This window comes from Magnolia sinica, chromosome 2 (genome assembly GCF_029962835.1).
Source record: "Magnolia sinica isolate HGM2019 chromosome 2, MsV1, whole genome shotgun sequence".
NCBI lineage: Eukaryota > Viridiplantae > Streptophyta > Magnoliopsida > Magnoliales > Magnoliaceae > Magnolia > Magnolia sinica.
In genome coordinates, this window is record NC_080574.1 from 113,182,114 (window position 1) to 113,198,291 (window position 16,178).

A 16,178-nucleotide genomic window follows, 5' to 3' on the forward strand; every position below is an offset into this window, starting at 1 on the left:
GGTCACACCACCAACACCCTACCAACTGACAGTCTATTTTTGAAGGCTCTTCACCAACTGGACTGGGGACCACAGCTAGGCTACGCCAGGGTAGGCCTATTTTATACTTGAGGTAACTACGAAAAGGCTCGTCGCCTTAGCGTAGTCCTAGAGTATACTCGAGGTCACCACGAGAGGCTCGTCACCTGATCGTAGGCCGACAGCTCGAATACAATGTCCCATACCACTGTATTCGGCTCACGAGTTTGGTTTGCTCACTGGTCACTACGAGGAGGCTCGTCGCCCCAGCGTAGGCCGACAGCTCGACCACGGTGTCCCATACCACCATGCCTTGCTCATGAGTCTTAGCGGATTGTGGTACTAATGTTAAACGGGCTTTCCATTGGTAAGTTGGTACTTTAGATTCAAGCAATAATATCCATACATGGTGAACATACATTAGGCTAATCGGCTTACTTGATAAGCTCGACTGGTACGAGTGCATGTTGACTTAATCGACATGAGTGCATAAGCACTCTACGTGGCCTAACCACTGTCGACAAACAGCGTATGACTCGGATTCATCGAACGTGTCTTGTGTGATGAAAATGACCTCGGCCACTAATTCAGGAATCATTACCGATTGCCTGGACTACGCAATAGTCCTAATCACATTCCAAACAATAGTATTCACATGTGATAGTCAGAGACAACATGTGTCAACCAATCCAAATATAACTCTCACTTAAGCATTTTAACAAACACATAACACATGTTATCATACATAGGCATTACATCTATAAACAATATAGTAGTAAGATAGGTTACATGAAGGAAACTGTAGCTATAGATAAGGTGATTGACAATCCTATCTCAACACCCTCATTAAATACATTTCAACGAGCATTTTCTCATTCAAGCATTTTACCAAACACTTAGACTACACATATTAACACACATGTAATAAATCAGTTATAACGTATCTGATAGCAATTCCTTTCACAAGGGAGTTGCCATACGTATAACAATCATGTATTCTTAAACATCAGTCATAACAAGCATAAACCATAATTCCATATTCATTTAAACATTTCAACAAACATGTAGAATGCATTAAAAATCAACATAATATATATATATATATATATATATATATATATATATATATATATATATATGTAATATACGAAAGACATCGTATCTAAACATATATGATAGTAATTAAGTCAGTCATAAATCATTAACTGACATTGAAAGCCTTGAAAACCATAACCTAAATGTTTATAGTCTGCACCTTTCGCCGGTAAACCCGTACTGAGCTTAGTTTGAATACTACGTCTTTGTCTATGGCACAACGGCTATTTGAATCACGAAATAGGCTAGTTATTTCATCGATTCATTTACTTGGATACCTAAAACAGATTAGGGTTAGGATTTCTTACCCATAAATGGATTCGGAATCGTTGGTGTAGCAACACGGGAGAAGGGATTCAGCCCGTGGAGTGGCAGGAACGAATCCCAACATCAAACCACAACTCTTTCTCACTTCTCTTCACTTTCTCTTTCTCTTTTCTCTCCTCTCTCCTAAGGTTAGGAAATTCGTATGGAATGAGAGAGGGGTGGGTTAAGGTCCTTATATAGGCCCAGAACTGACACAAATGGCCCCAGGGCCATGGTATACTTAGGTTATAGCCAAAATGCATCTGTTTTGGGCCAACAGAGTTCATCTGGAGGTCTTTTACCTGCACACGGTCAGGGGCAAGTTCCCTGACATCATATCTAGGTCAAGTTAAGATTTTGATCCGATCGGATCAGTGGATCGACCGCGGAGGACCTGTTTCAGTTTAACGGTCGTCGTTACTCGATCAGGGCCACAAGTACACTGACATGTATTGAAAATTTTTTCTGATCCGAGGGTGTAGTTGGGTTAGAATCTGATGGTCTAAAACCTTAAATTTGGCCTGCAAATGAACCGCCCAAATCACTTAAGTTTAGTTCATTTTCTAAAGATATTCGGGTTTCTCACATACTTTGCTTCGGGCTCAAGTTGTGTGTTTTGGGATACTATTTGGACTTGATTTTTTAGAGGGTCATCAAGCCCAGTAAGGCAGTCATAACCGTATAGTTTTGTGGTAATCGGACTTTCGATGCGCGGTCCAGGTCCGATACAAAATTTCAATGTGCTCCCGAGAGCAACTGGGTTTTGAGATTGATCATAGATTTCTAGGTAATGTTGGGTTAGCGATTATAATGGTTTTAGGTCTTGTAGTTCATATAGAAAGTGGTTCAAGCCAAATCCATCAATTATTTAGTTTAGTACTTAACCAAATTCCGCTCTAATTACAACAGAATAAGGTCCTAGGACAGTTCTATGTTCCTTTTTGGCACTTTTAGTTAGTATATTATTTTAATTATTTTTTTATTAGTTCGTTATCAAGTTCAATTCATCTCACCAAATTTCATGAGATTTCATGTTGTAGAAAAATTCTAAAAATTCTAGAAGCAGCAGCTGTCTAAACTAATGATTTTTGGACAATTGTCACAACGACCTATATTTAACTACATTAAAATTTTTATTATATTTTTCACTTATTTTTATATGAACTAGACTTATCAAGCTTTAATCTAACTTTTAAATCACCTAAATCAAAGTTATATTAAGGGAGATATGACTTTTTAAAGTTGAACCAACATTACAGAAAATGGGGCAGAAAATGGGCCACCTGGCTCGTTGCGGCCTGCCCGGCCCGCTCTATAGCTAGGCCTCACTGTCATGGCGATGCCATCGCCGAGCTCGCTATCCTATTTGGTGGTGGTTTCGCTACCCGATATTTGAAACGGGTGTATTTTACAAACCAGAATGAGTTACGCGATGTGCGATATATGATTTTGGGGTAGGAGAAGCTGCTCTATCGAAATAACCTATTTATTTCATGAGATTCTAAAATGTTACAAGTGAAAAACTCATTTTATTTATTTATTTACTATTTATGGTAAATTTTAGTTTAAGTATTGTTCTTCATCACTTAAACTTTGGGATTCGTGTCTAATATGAAAGTACTTAGAAAAATTTGAAGAATAAGGCGGTGAAAGGTGAGATTTTAAAAGAAATAGGTTAAAAAGAGATTTTAAACTTTGAGATTGAGTTCTGAGAGGTCAGTACGGTGTTATGATCGACCCATTGCTTAAGGATGTCTATTTTTAAGTTGGCAAAAATTCGGGATGTTACAAAATCAGTTCGAGTTAGGTCAGCCCTAACTCGGTCCGACTTGACTCGATGCCTAACTCTACCCTCTCTCCCTTCCTTTGACACTGCCTTGACCCTCTCTCTCTCTCTCTCTCTCTCTCTCCTCTAGATGTGCCCCCCCATCTCTCTCTCTTAATCGGGTATCTTTGTTAGCGATTTCTCGACTATCTCTCAACGCTCTCTCTCTCACTCGGCTAGAGCTGTACATAAATTGAGTTAACTTGGTTAACTCGCTTAACTTGACTCTGCTTGAACCTGGGTTCGAGTCGACTCGAGCTGATTTTTTTAGTTCAAAAAATTTCTGAGCCAAGTCTGAGCTAGATCGAACTCGACTCAACTCAACTCGGCTCAGAACTTAACTCAAACTCGAGTCGGTTCAAATCAATTTGACTCAAATTGGTTTCGCTTAGTATAAATATTTTGTATATATTTATATATTTAAATAAAGTATATATTATATATGATATATTGTTTATATATATATATATATATATATATATATATATATATATATATATATTAAAAATTATAAAACCTAAACTCGATCTTAGCTAGTAGGTTTGAACTTGAACTCAGCTCGAAAGATCGAGTTCAAGCTCGGCTCAAACATGGCTCAAGCTAGCTTGACCTATTAACCGAGCCAAGCCAAGCTGGGCCTAGCTCGACTCAGTTTGACTCATGTACAACTCTACTCTCGGAGCTGTCTCTATCATTCTTGGTAAGCCTTAACACTAGCTTGTTAGCTCTTTTGAACTATGGATTAGTGGTCCTAAAAGGACTAGGAAGTGGACCCACTAGATGGTCATGCTCCCTATTTGATACATATGTGACCCATTATTCAAAGATCTTGACTGTTGATTATTAAGCCACACCATGGATGGGCCCCACTCTTGCCCTTTTAGATAGATGTATACATTTCTTTTCCTTAATTGTCTATTTGTAGACTACTAATAGAAATGTGTGCATGTGTGTATGAAATTCTGAATGTGAGTAAATAGTGCATTTGATTCCTTTCTTAAGGAATCCAGAGAAATCACAACAATTGATTTTGTATGCATATTCCATGCAAGTCTATAAGGTAAACATAGTCTTTAGTCCACACTTTGATTGTAAATTTTAATAATTTAATTAATTTTTCACACATCCAAACAGTTTATCTAAATCTTCAGCACAATGAATGTGTTATATGACAAGAATCCCATCAATCAAAAATATGTATGATCCACACAAAGGGTGTTTAGAAACAATGGTCCACATTGCAACACCATCATTTGGACAATGGCAATATTTGATCAATGAGATTTGTTCAATATTGCTCATTAATGTTGGGGCCTACTTGATGAATGGTTTGGATCACCACATGGTGAGGCACAAAGAACAAGGAGAGAGTGCATATCACAAGATTTATTAATCAACTTTGATTTAGTCGGGCCCACCAATGTTCCAAAATATTTCAGTAAAATAGAGGTTTTGATCATGGGGAAAAAAAGATCAAGTTTCTTTGATTTTGTGCAAAGTATTGAATTGTGTATAAAATTGTATTTCGAACGAAATTTCTCTTTAGATGGTTAGACATGTATTTCTTTCATTTCAATAACTTTATGATAAATTAGGATCCTTTTTGGACCGCAAGATGGATCGGAAACAACCTACCTTTGAACCGAAGAAGCAGTCTAGTTTTAGGCCCGATTCTGATCGCCTTTATCTTCAAACATATGATGAATGGATGGATTTGATTTCAATGTCTTAAAAATGGGCTATTGGATGACCCATTTTTAAGATAAGCTACTTATCCCTTAAGTAGCTAATCTTGATTTTTTACTTATTAAACTGAAGTGATTAAGTAACTTTAAATAAAATTGCTACTTATAATTGATCATAAACCAAAACTTACTACCACCGTAAGCAGAAAAAGTAACTTATTTTGGTGGTATAGTGTTTGGGGTTTAGGGTTACAATTTAGGTTTAAAGGATATAACGTTTAGGTATAATTTTTGAGGTTTAGTGTTTAGTTTATACGGTTTGAGATTTAGGGAGGGTTTAGGATAAGGCTTAGAGTTAATGATTAAGGATTATGTTTATGGTTTAAGGTTTAGGGGTGAAGTTTAGGGTTTTGGATTTGGGTTTAGGGTTTAAGTTTTAGGGTGGTTTAGAGTATAGGGTTTTAGATTTAGGGTTCAGGGTTTGAGATTTAGGAAAGATTTACGGTAATGCTTAGAGTTTATGATTAGAGATTAGTATTTAGGGTTTAAGGTATAAATTTTAAAATTATATTTTACTTACATATTTATATTTTAAATGGTGATATACGGAGTAATCAACTAATATATATATATATATATATATATATATATATATATATATATATATATGTGTGTGTGTGTGTGTGTGTGTGTGTGTGTGTGTGTGTGTGTGTGTGTGTGATATAGGGGAAATGGTATTATGAGGTCGACCTCATGGGAACTTCCCATGAGATCGAGTTGTGTGGGGCCCACCATGATGTGCGTCGAACATCTACCCCATCAGTTAGATGCACCATTCCATGGTAGGCCACATACTTAAAAATCAAATCAATCCATGACTTGGGTGGGCCACACCACATACGATAGTTGAGAGGGGTTACCTTCCCATTAAAACATTCATAGTCATTTATTGGGCCCACCGAGATGTGGTTCACAAATCCAGCCCATCCATTGTGTGTGTCCCACTTGGATGAGGAGTCATACCAAGTTTCAACAACATCCAAAACTCAAGTGGGCCCCACCAATTGCTTTTATATGTTTTAGGCATGTCTTCACATAATTTTAGATGCTATGGTCCACCTGAGTTCTGTATACAGATGATTTTTGGGATATCCCATAACCTAAAGAGGACCCATCATATGCACGATGGTGATGTTTGACACACATCACGATGGGGCCCATACAGCTCGACCTAATATATATATATATATATATATATATATATATATATATATATATGTATGTATGTATGTATATAAATATATTTCTAACTACATGGTGTAGGTCTTCTGTTAATGAGTTATATGAGAAGTAACCCACTAACAAAAAATCTACACCATGTGGTAAAAAATCTATTAGTTGGCTTTACACAAAAATAAGAAGAAAACATAATCAATGATGAATTCAAGTTACACGACGATGAAGTACAGTTGCCTGATATTATCACGATGATAAGTATATAAGAAACTTTCTCATTGGTTACGGAGAGTCCAAATATATATAGCATTCCAATGCCCATATATAACATTCCAATGAATCTTACTCGGATTACTGGAATATCTACTTAGTTTACTGACTGTGAAGACAATGTCGGGCTCGTAGGCCAGACTACCGATTACACTAGCATAATCAATCTGAGATATTTCTTAATTAGAATTGTGTTCTAGTTTCATGCTAGGGTCAAAAGGAGTACATGCAGGTTTATTATCAAAGTGGTTATATTTCCTTAAAATATTCTCAACATAATGAGATTGTGTGAGAGTTATACCATTTTCACCCCTAATTATTTTAATCCCTAAAATGACATTTGTCTCTCCAAGGTTTTTCATGTCAAAATGGTCAACACCTTCCTTTTGTTTAAACCTCTCGGCTACTAATCTAGCCATATGTTTATCAATTGAACCATCGACCATTCTTTTCTTTTTGAATATCTAATTATAGCCTAAGTTTTTTGCCATAAGAGGTAAGTCAACTAATTTTCAAGTGTTATTAGATTTGATAGAATCTATTATATCTTTGATTATTTCCTTCTAAAAGGTTCATGAGAGGACATCGCCTCTCTGAATGTTACTGGATTACCTTATATTTGAGTTAAAAACACTTAGAAATAAGGACCAAAGTCCTTAACAATTCTTGGCCGTTTAATTTTTCTTATCTCATGTTTAGACTCAAGATTTTCTAAGTCTTTAGTGTGAGAGTAAGAATGTTCATATATGTTTACAGAGTAAGAACTCCCACTGGTTTGACCCCCATTATTCTGACCCTCACTATTCTTTAGTTTATATGAAAATCACTTTCATGAAATTCTGTATTTCTAAATTCGATAATGATATTTTCACTAATATCTAGGAGTTTATAAGTTTTACTATGAGATACATACCCAACAAGTACACACTTAAAAGTTCTAGGTCCTAATTTAGGTCTTTTGGATTAGTAAGCCTAACATATGCTAGGCAACCCCAAACTCTAGGATAGTTTAGATTTAGTTTTCTGCCCTTCCATATCTCATATAGTATTATTTTATATATAATTGTGGGCACTCTGTTTAGTATATAACAGACTGAACATAAGTTTTTTCCGCAAAGACTTAAAGGAAGACTTGAACTCAACAACATTCACTATATTAATAAAAGTCCTATTTTTACATTCTGCTATCCCATTCTGTTGTGGAGAATAGGGAGCAGTAATATAATGAATTATGCCATCAGATTCACAGAAATAATTAAAATCCCTTGAGGTGTATTCGCCACCTCTATCACTCCTAAGGGTTTTAATTTTCATGTTAAATTGATTCTCTATTTCATTTTTAAAAATAATAAATTTGAAAAATGCTTCATCTTTTGATCTTAACAGATATACATAAGCATATCTAGAATAATTATTTATAAAAGTAATAAAGTATTTCTTACCTCCTCTAGTAAAATTCTCTTTAAGATTATCAATATCAGTGTATCAAACCTAACAACTCTAAATTTCTTTCAACACCAGGGAATGGTTTCCTCGTTACCTTCGACTGAGAACATGATTCACATAATTTAAATTTACTATTTTCTATATGAGGTATTGTACCACAAGTAGATATATTTTTAATGGGCTTAACATTCACATGACCTAGTTTACCATACCATAATGAAATGATGCACAACATGTAAGTAAAAGTAACACTTTTATTGGATTCAATATTTAGTTTAAACATACCATGAACATGATCAGCATAGCCTTTACCAATAAAGGAGCCATTTTTTGTCATTATAATTTGGTCAGACTCAATAACTTGCCTCAAACCAGCTTTGTTCAAAAGATAACCCGAAACAAGATTTTCGTGTGTATCTAACAATGAAGAACATTAGCTAGATAATGGTTTTCCCAGAGGTGAACACTATTTCAACATTTCCTTGTCCAATAATGTTTGCTTTGACAACATTCCCCATTTGGACTTTTCTATTAGAAGAAATCTCTTTATATTTCTTGAACCATGTACAATTGTAATACACATGTGTGATAACACCTGTGTCAATCCACCAACCGTCACACGGTTCTAAGCGAATCATATTGACTTCTGTAATCATAGCCATAATTTCAAGTTCCTCCATCACATTTGCTTTAGTTGTAGGAGTGTTTCCTTTTCTGCTTATAACACTCTCTTGTAAAATGACCTGTTTTGCTACACACATAGCAGCCATATGATTTTTCAGGGTCATTGTTTTTCTAGTTTTTAGCCATAGGATTGGGCTTCTTTTTTAACAAATTTTGGTTCGAATTTAGGTTATTGGGTTTAGGCTTTCATTTATGTTGATTCTGGTTATGCTTTTCATTAACCATCAAAACTTTGTATGCATCAGATTTCTTCTATTCTATAATCTCGGAGCCTTGATTCTTCCTCTATTCGAAGACGAACGATCAACTGTTCCATCGACAATTATTTGATTTTATGTTGAAGGGAATTTATGAAGTTTCTCTAAGTGAGTGACAGCTTTTCAATTTCATCTAACTTGTTCCCTTTAGACATAATTGCATGAGCTATGAGGTTAAACTCATTCGCTTAATGCACCACAGATTTATCATCGCTCATCTGAAACTTAGTATTGATTGATGACATATTTTTTAACACCCACCTTTTCAGTCTTATAATTTTTTACCAAGGCCTTCTAAATCACAAGAAATATATCATAATCACAATATAGATCATATAACTGATTTGACAAGTGTTCACACCCCAAGTATAGGGTTGTGATGTAGTAATAATCTCGGTAAGACCGAGGTCAAATCCACAGGGACTGAACCTTGTGCGTAATCTGAAAGTAACTCGAACTAGAACTAGGCGAAGATGAAATCTAAATCAGAGGTTTTTAAGAGAATAATGGTGAAATATTAAACTAAGACTTCTGAAATTCAAAGGTAGGAAACTAGGGTGCCAAGGATACACTTGTAGAAATCAGGGAGATCTATGCTTAATATAACCTTAAAAATTAAATATTAACTTCCTTTGATCTAGTCATTAATGAATAGGAGGTATGAGAATTAGACTTGATTCCATCAGAAGACCATGCCCATGAGACAAAGCAAACAACAAAATCTAACCAATCCACACTCATCTGAGAGGGTTATGAACATTAAGAAGGGTTCCATCATCCAAACATGCCAAGGAGATGATGGTGAACAACAGGGCCTCTTGATTTCATAATCATAATAATGAAAAGGACATGTTTAAAGCTATCGCAGATCGATTGTAATTTAAGTCACAACAAACCATTAAAAACTAAAGGCATTCCTTATAATCAAACTATGATCAAAATTAGTTCAAAATAAATATGAATTAAAAGGCATAAACAAAAAGTCTCCCATCACGCTACAAGCTCCACCTCTTAGCCCTAGCTAAGAGGCTTAGCCTGACATAGTCATGCTAACATCTTTGAAAAGGAAAGACAAACACATAAAGAAAGAAGAAAAGGAAGAAAGAACCCGAGCCCGAGCCGTCCACGCATTCTCCCTCTCTTCCTTGCTCTTCACATCCCAAGATTGATGATTCCATGCTCTCTCTCTTCTCTCCTTTTATATTCATAGGAGAGTCGGTGCTGTGGCTGTGGAGTCGTGCGTAAGAGGCTGGAGTCGGTGGAGAAACTCCTTACGCAGCGTGTGTAGTGAAAAATGCAACTGACTTGCGTTTGGATGGTGTTTGCGGCGGATGCATGGCCTATCTTAGGGATTTAACTTCATGGTGTGGTTCTCCATTATTTAAACAGTCTAGATCATTGATTCGATCGTGATTGAGATCACATAAGGGCCCATGGAAGACGGCAACATCCGGGGTTTGCTTGGATGCATGGCCTGCGCAAGACTTGCGCTGGGCTGATGGTGGGGCCCATGATCAGCATCGGTGAAAATATCTACTCCGTCCATTAGCTTCGTGACGATATTTCGGGTGGAAATGGATCGTTTTGGAGTGCTTTTGATATGGCCCACCTGCTTGATCTCGCGACTGTCTGACCTGTGTTTGAATGGCTGGGAACCCATCCTCACTGTATTTTGAAATTCTGTCACCTAGGACTTGGTAAGACGGACCATAGGGTTTTAATGGACGGTCCGGATTAGCTTTTTGGACCACGATGGTGGCCCACAAGATCCAACCGCAAGTCCCTATTCTTGTCGCACGGCGAGAAGAAGGATTCAAAATCCTTTTAAAAAGAAAGATCGGTAAAAGCTCTGTTGACCGATTCCATCGGTTCGGTGCTCATCCAGTGCACGTGTGCTGTGCACACGTACCATGTAAAGTGGGTCTCATTAATGTATATGAGACATCCACTCCGACCATTTGTTTTGCCACCTTATTCAAGAGGTAGAAACCAAAATTGAAGTGTATTCAGATATTAAGTGGGCCGAGATTGACGATTTGTGGGTTGATCTGTATGTTGGGCGACTTCCACAGGGATTAAAGAGTTAAAATTCGACGTGTACGGTTAATTTAGGGACCTCAGGCCATTTATAAAGTTTTGAGCCAAATGGATGGTGGGAACCATGTGATCTTGCATTCTGGATGATTTTCAGGCCCGTTTAACGTGAGTGGCTTGATTTTCTCGGATCTCTGGCGTGTAAATTCTTCGATCTCGGTCTCCTGGGGTCCGTCCCTTACCTTGGTGATTTCTGAGCATTAAATCCATGTTTTTAATACCCTTTTCCAGTCCAAGCTCCTAGAGTCACCTTGCAACACAAACATGATTAAAATAGGTCGTTAAAAAATATCATGTTCGTAAATTCAGGTAATAACTGGGGTCTAATATACAATATTTGACCCTCAACACAATCTCCAACTAATATTTTGCTAGTCTCGAGCAAAGTATGTGAAAAATAAGTTGAGAACTACAGAATAAATTTTTATAAATTCAAGCGGTTTTTTGAAAAGCAATCTAAATCATAGAATTCCAAGATACATCAATGTTAGGCATTACTTTCTCCTGGACTCAAGCGCATGGTAAAATTCATAGTCAAGTTCAAAGTATTAATCCATCAATTAAAAAAATTCTAAACATTGAGTTCCATGGGTGTATAGTGAAACCTAAACTTATCATAATCAGAGGCTCAATTCTTTATTTTCATGATAACATTGATAATCACAAGAGCATTTAGGATAACCATAACCTAAACCAAAACTTGCCTTATAGTTCAGTTTTTCATTCTTCCAGCTTTTGATTTTTTCATTGATGGCTTTTACGCTATATCAACCTTTTAAATGTAAAGCCAAGGAGGGGAATTGAACCCTCACCTATAGGGAGCAAACCCATAGTGAAGACCATTCGCCCAACCCTTTTCGAAGACAAATATTTTTTAGTTAGGTATTATTTGTTTTCTTTAAACATGATGGACAAATTTCCTAGGTTGGCTCCTTCCATGTCTAGTGACTACCAGGTTAACAATTCAATATCGAACTGAGGCCTTAATGTGTAAGCTAGGTGTGACACGTGAAATCATGACCCAATCAACGTTTAAAACTTCTAATCATGGATTAATAATTCAAACTTAACTGTGAAATCTGACAGATGACCGAATCCAAGAGGCATAAATGACTAACATTACGTATCTTATAATTCTAAATAAAAAATAGCCGTTAAATCACTTCGAATTCACAAGAATTTCTAGAAAAAATTTAATTTTTTTTATAATTTTGCGTAAGACCAAGAAATACTGATTAAGTAACCTAATCTCCCATCTCTAACCTAAAATCTACATTGTCCTCAATGTGAAAGATATGAGCATATAATGCACATGAGACAATGAACTTAAAAGAGAAGTAATGGAAAGATAGTACCTGATGAAGAGATTAAATGGCGTTTTCCAAAGAGACCTCTGCGTGAAGGCGACTCAGTACAAGAGTTAAACCAACGAAAACAAACTAGCCCAAAACAACATATAAAGCAAACTATCCTAATGACATAAAACTGACTATCCTAGAATAGCATAAAGCAAACTATCCTAGTTTTATGAAAGCAGTAAACCTACCTATACCTCCATCAGACTAGGAGATCAATCATAGTAAACAGGATCAGTCAGAGGCATGGACATGTCCTCTAAATCAAATTGCTCAACAGTCGGCTTTAGTCGATGTCCATTTACTTTGAACTCTTTGCCATTGTTCGAATCTTGTATCTCGACGGTCCCATGAGGATAAGCATTGATAACAGTGAAAGGGCTAGTCCAACGAGATCGAAGCTTACCCAGGAAAAGATGTAGTCGAGAATTATACAAAAGGACTTTCTGACCTAGCGTGAATGATTTTCGAAGAATATGTTAGTCATGGAACGCCTTTATCCTCTCCTTGTAAATCCTTGAGTTACCATATGCATCGTTCTGGATTTCTTCAAGTTCATTCAACTGAAGTTTGCGCAGCGAGCCAGCGTTGTCCAAATTGAAATTCAAAATTTTGATCGCCCAGTAGGCTCTATGTTCTAACTCCACAGGCAAGTGGCAAGCCTTCTCATAGACAAGTCTAAAGGGAGACATTCCAATAGGGGTTTTAAATGCAGTACGGTAAGCCCATAAGGCATCGGTCAATCGAATTGACTAATCCTAACGGTCAGGGTTAACCATTTTTTTCCAAGATGTGTTTGATCTCCCTATTGAAAATCTCAGCTTGTCCACTTGTCTGTGGGTGGTATGGGTTGTTCACCTTATGAGAGATACCATATTTCTTCATTAAACTCTCGAATAGCGTATTACAAAAGTGTGAGCCCCCATCACTAATGATGGCTTTAGGCGTTCCGAACCGGGAGATGATGTTTTCTTTTAAGAATTTAATGACCGTGCGATGGTTATTGTTCCAGCACAGAATCACTTCAACCCATTTAGTGGCATAGTCTACGACGAGCAAAGTATAGAGATTTCTAAAGGATTGGGGGAATGGTCCCATGAAATCGATGCCCTAGCAATCAAATGCTTCTATGATAAGGATGAGATTCAAGGGCATCATATTTCGACAGGACATTACTCCCAAATTTTGACAATGCTCACAGGCTTTGCAAAACTCATGAGTGTCCCTGAACATAGTGGGCCAGTAAGAGCCATATTGCAGAATCTTGGCTGTGGTCTTTTTAGCAGAAAAGTGACCACCACAGGCGTAAGAGTGACAAAAGGAGATGACACTCTTATGCTCATCGTCAGGCACAAATCTCCTTAAGAATTGGTCTGAGCAATATTTAAACAAATATGGATCGTTCCAAAAAAAGTTCTACACCTCGGTGAAAAATTTCTTCTTATCTTGCGCAGTCCAATGTGTCGGTATAAAGCTTGTGGCAAGATAATTAGCAATATCAGAGAACCAAGGTGAGTGGGAGACTCTGAACAATTATTCGTCAGGGAACATATCATTAATATGTGCCGTCTTAAGGGAATCAGAGGGATTAAGGCGGGAAAGATGGTCAGCCACTACGTTCTCTACTCCTTTTTTATCTTTAATTTCTAAATCAAATTCTTGGAGTTAGAGGATCCATCTTATCAGGCGGGGCTTAACATCATTCTTAGCAAGAAAATACTTAAGCGCCGCATAATCTGTGTAAACTATGATCTTGGATCCAATCAAGTAGGACCTAAATTTGTCCAAAGTGAACACTATGGCTAAGAGTTCCTTTTTCGTAGCCGAGTAGTTCACTTGGGCAGGATTTAGAGTCTTACTCGTATAATGAATAATGTAGGGTTTCTTATCTTTTCTCTGGTCTAAAACTGCCCTAAGAGCATAATTAAATGCGTCGCACATAAGTTCAAAAGGCAGGCTCCAGTTAGGTGGCTGTATGATAGGTGCACTGGTCAACATGCCTTTAAGCTTAGTGAAAGCTTCCTGGCATGGCTCAGTCCACTCGTATGGTGCATCCTTTTGAAGTAGATTACATAGAGGATGAGAGATGAGACTAAAGTCCTTTATAAATCGTCTGTAAAACCTAGCGTGTCTTAAGAAGGATCGCACGTTTCATATGTTCTTAGGTGGAGGTAAGTTAGAGATAAGATCGATTTTAGCCTTATCCACCTTGATTCCTTTGGACGAGATGATATATCTAAGGACAATTCTCTTATGAACCATGAAATGATACTTTTCCAATTAAGTACCAAATTCTTTTCTTCACATCTTTTCATCACACATTTAAGACTCTCTAAGCGCTCGCTGAAAGATGGATCGAAGACAGAGAAATCGTCCATGAAGACCTCTAGGTATTGCCCCACTATATTAGAAAAGATACTCATTATACATCGCTGAAAGGTGGTAGGGGCATTACATAGTCCAAATGGCATCCTTTGGTAAGCAAATATGCCATAGGGACATGTTAACGTAGTCTTTTTCTGATCTTCAGGGGCTATCTCTATCTGATTGTAGCCTGAATACTCGTCAAGGAAATAATAATAGGAATGACCAGCTAGTCTTTCCAAGATTTGATCAATGAAAGGCAAAGGAAATTAGTCCTTCCTCGTGACGGTATTTAACTTCCTGTAGTTAATGAACATTCTCTAACTAGTAGTAACTCTAGTTGGTATGAGTTCATTATTGTCATTGAGCTACGATGGTAATTCCGGACTTCTTAGGAACCACCTGAGTTGGACTCACCTACTAACTATCGGATATAGAGTATATGATACTCACATCCAATAGTTTAAGAACCTTGGCCTTCACCACTTTCTTCATGTTTGGATTTAGTCTACATTGTAGTTGCTGAGAAATCTACATATTATCCTTAAGATAAATGCGGTGAGTACAAATCAAAGGATCGATTCCCTTGAGATCCGCAATCGTCCATCTAAGGGTTCCCTTATGCTTAATGAGAGTAGATATGAGCATGCTCTCTTGTTCTTTATCCAGGTGGGTAGAGATCACCACTAGGTATGTCTCATCTTGACCTAAATAGACATATTTCAAATCAAAGGGCAAAGGTTTTAGCTCAAGCTTCGGTGCCTTGAGGTTAAATGGTAGATGCACTTCTTGACTGAGAAAGCGAGTGCCATCAAGCATGACAACCATCTCCCTAATCATGTCATCATCGAAATCATAGGAGTGAGCCAGATACGTCTCTAGAGGGTCAAAGCATAAGGTCAAAGATGTCCTATCTTCCATGAAAGAGTTAATCATGTTAATGTCGTGGAAATCGTCATCATTCTCTAACTGTCAGCCCGTGTTGAAAAATATATTCAACTCCAATGTCATATTCCCGAAAGACATACTCATAACACCATTCCTGCAATTGATGATTGCGTTTGAGGTGACAAGAAATGAGTGACTAAGAATGACGGGAATTTGAGGCTCATGTTATTGATGGGTTCGGTATCCAGGATGATAAAATCTATGGGGTAGTAGAATCTACCAACCTGGACTAACACATCCTCAATTATTCCTCTCGGTACACGAACAGAGTGATCAGAAAGTTGTAGTGTGGTTAAAGTGGGATTTAATTCATCTAATTCTAACTGTTTGTACACCGAGTAGGGAATCAGATTGACACTCGCTCCTAAGTCAAGAAGTGCATGCTCAATTCGATAATTTCCGATTACACTTGATACGGTTGGGCTACTGGGATCTTTAAATTTCTGTGACACATCTTGCTTTAAGATGACACTCATTTTCTCTGTCAAGAAGATTTTCTTTTGAATATTTTACTGTCTTTTAGTCGTATACAAGTTTTTCAGGAATTTGATATATGAAGGTATTTGTTTCACGGCATCAAGTAGAGGAATGTTGA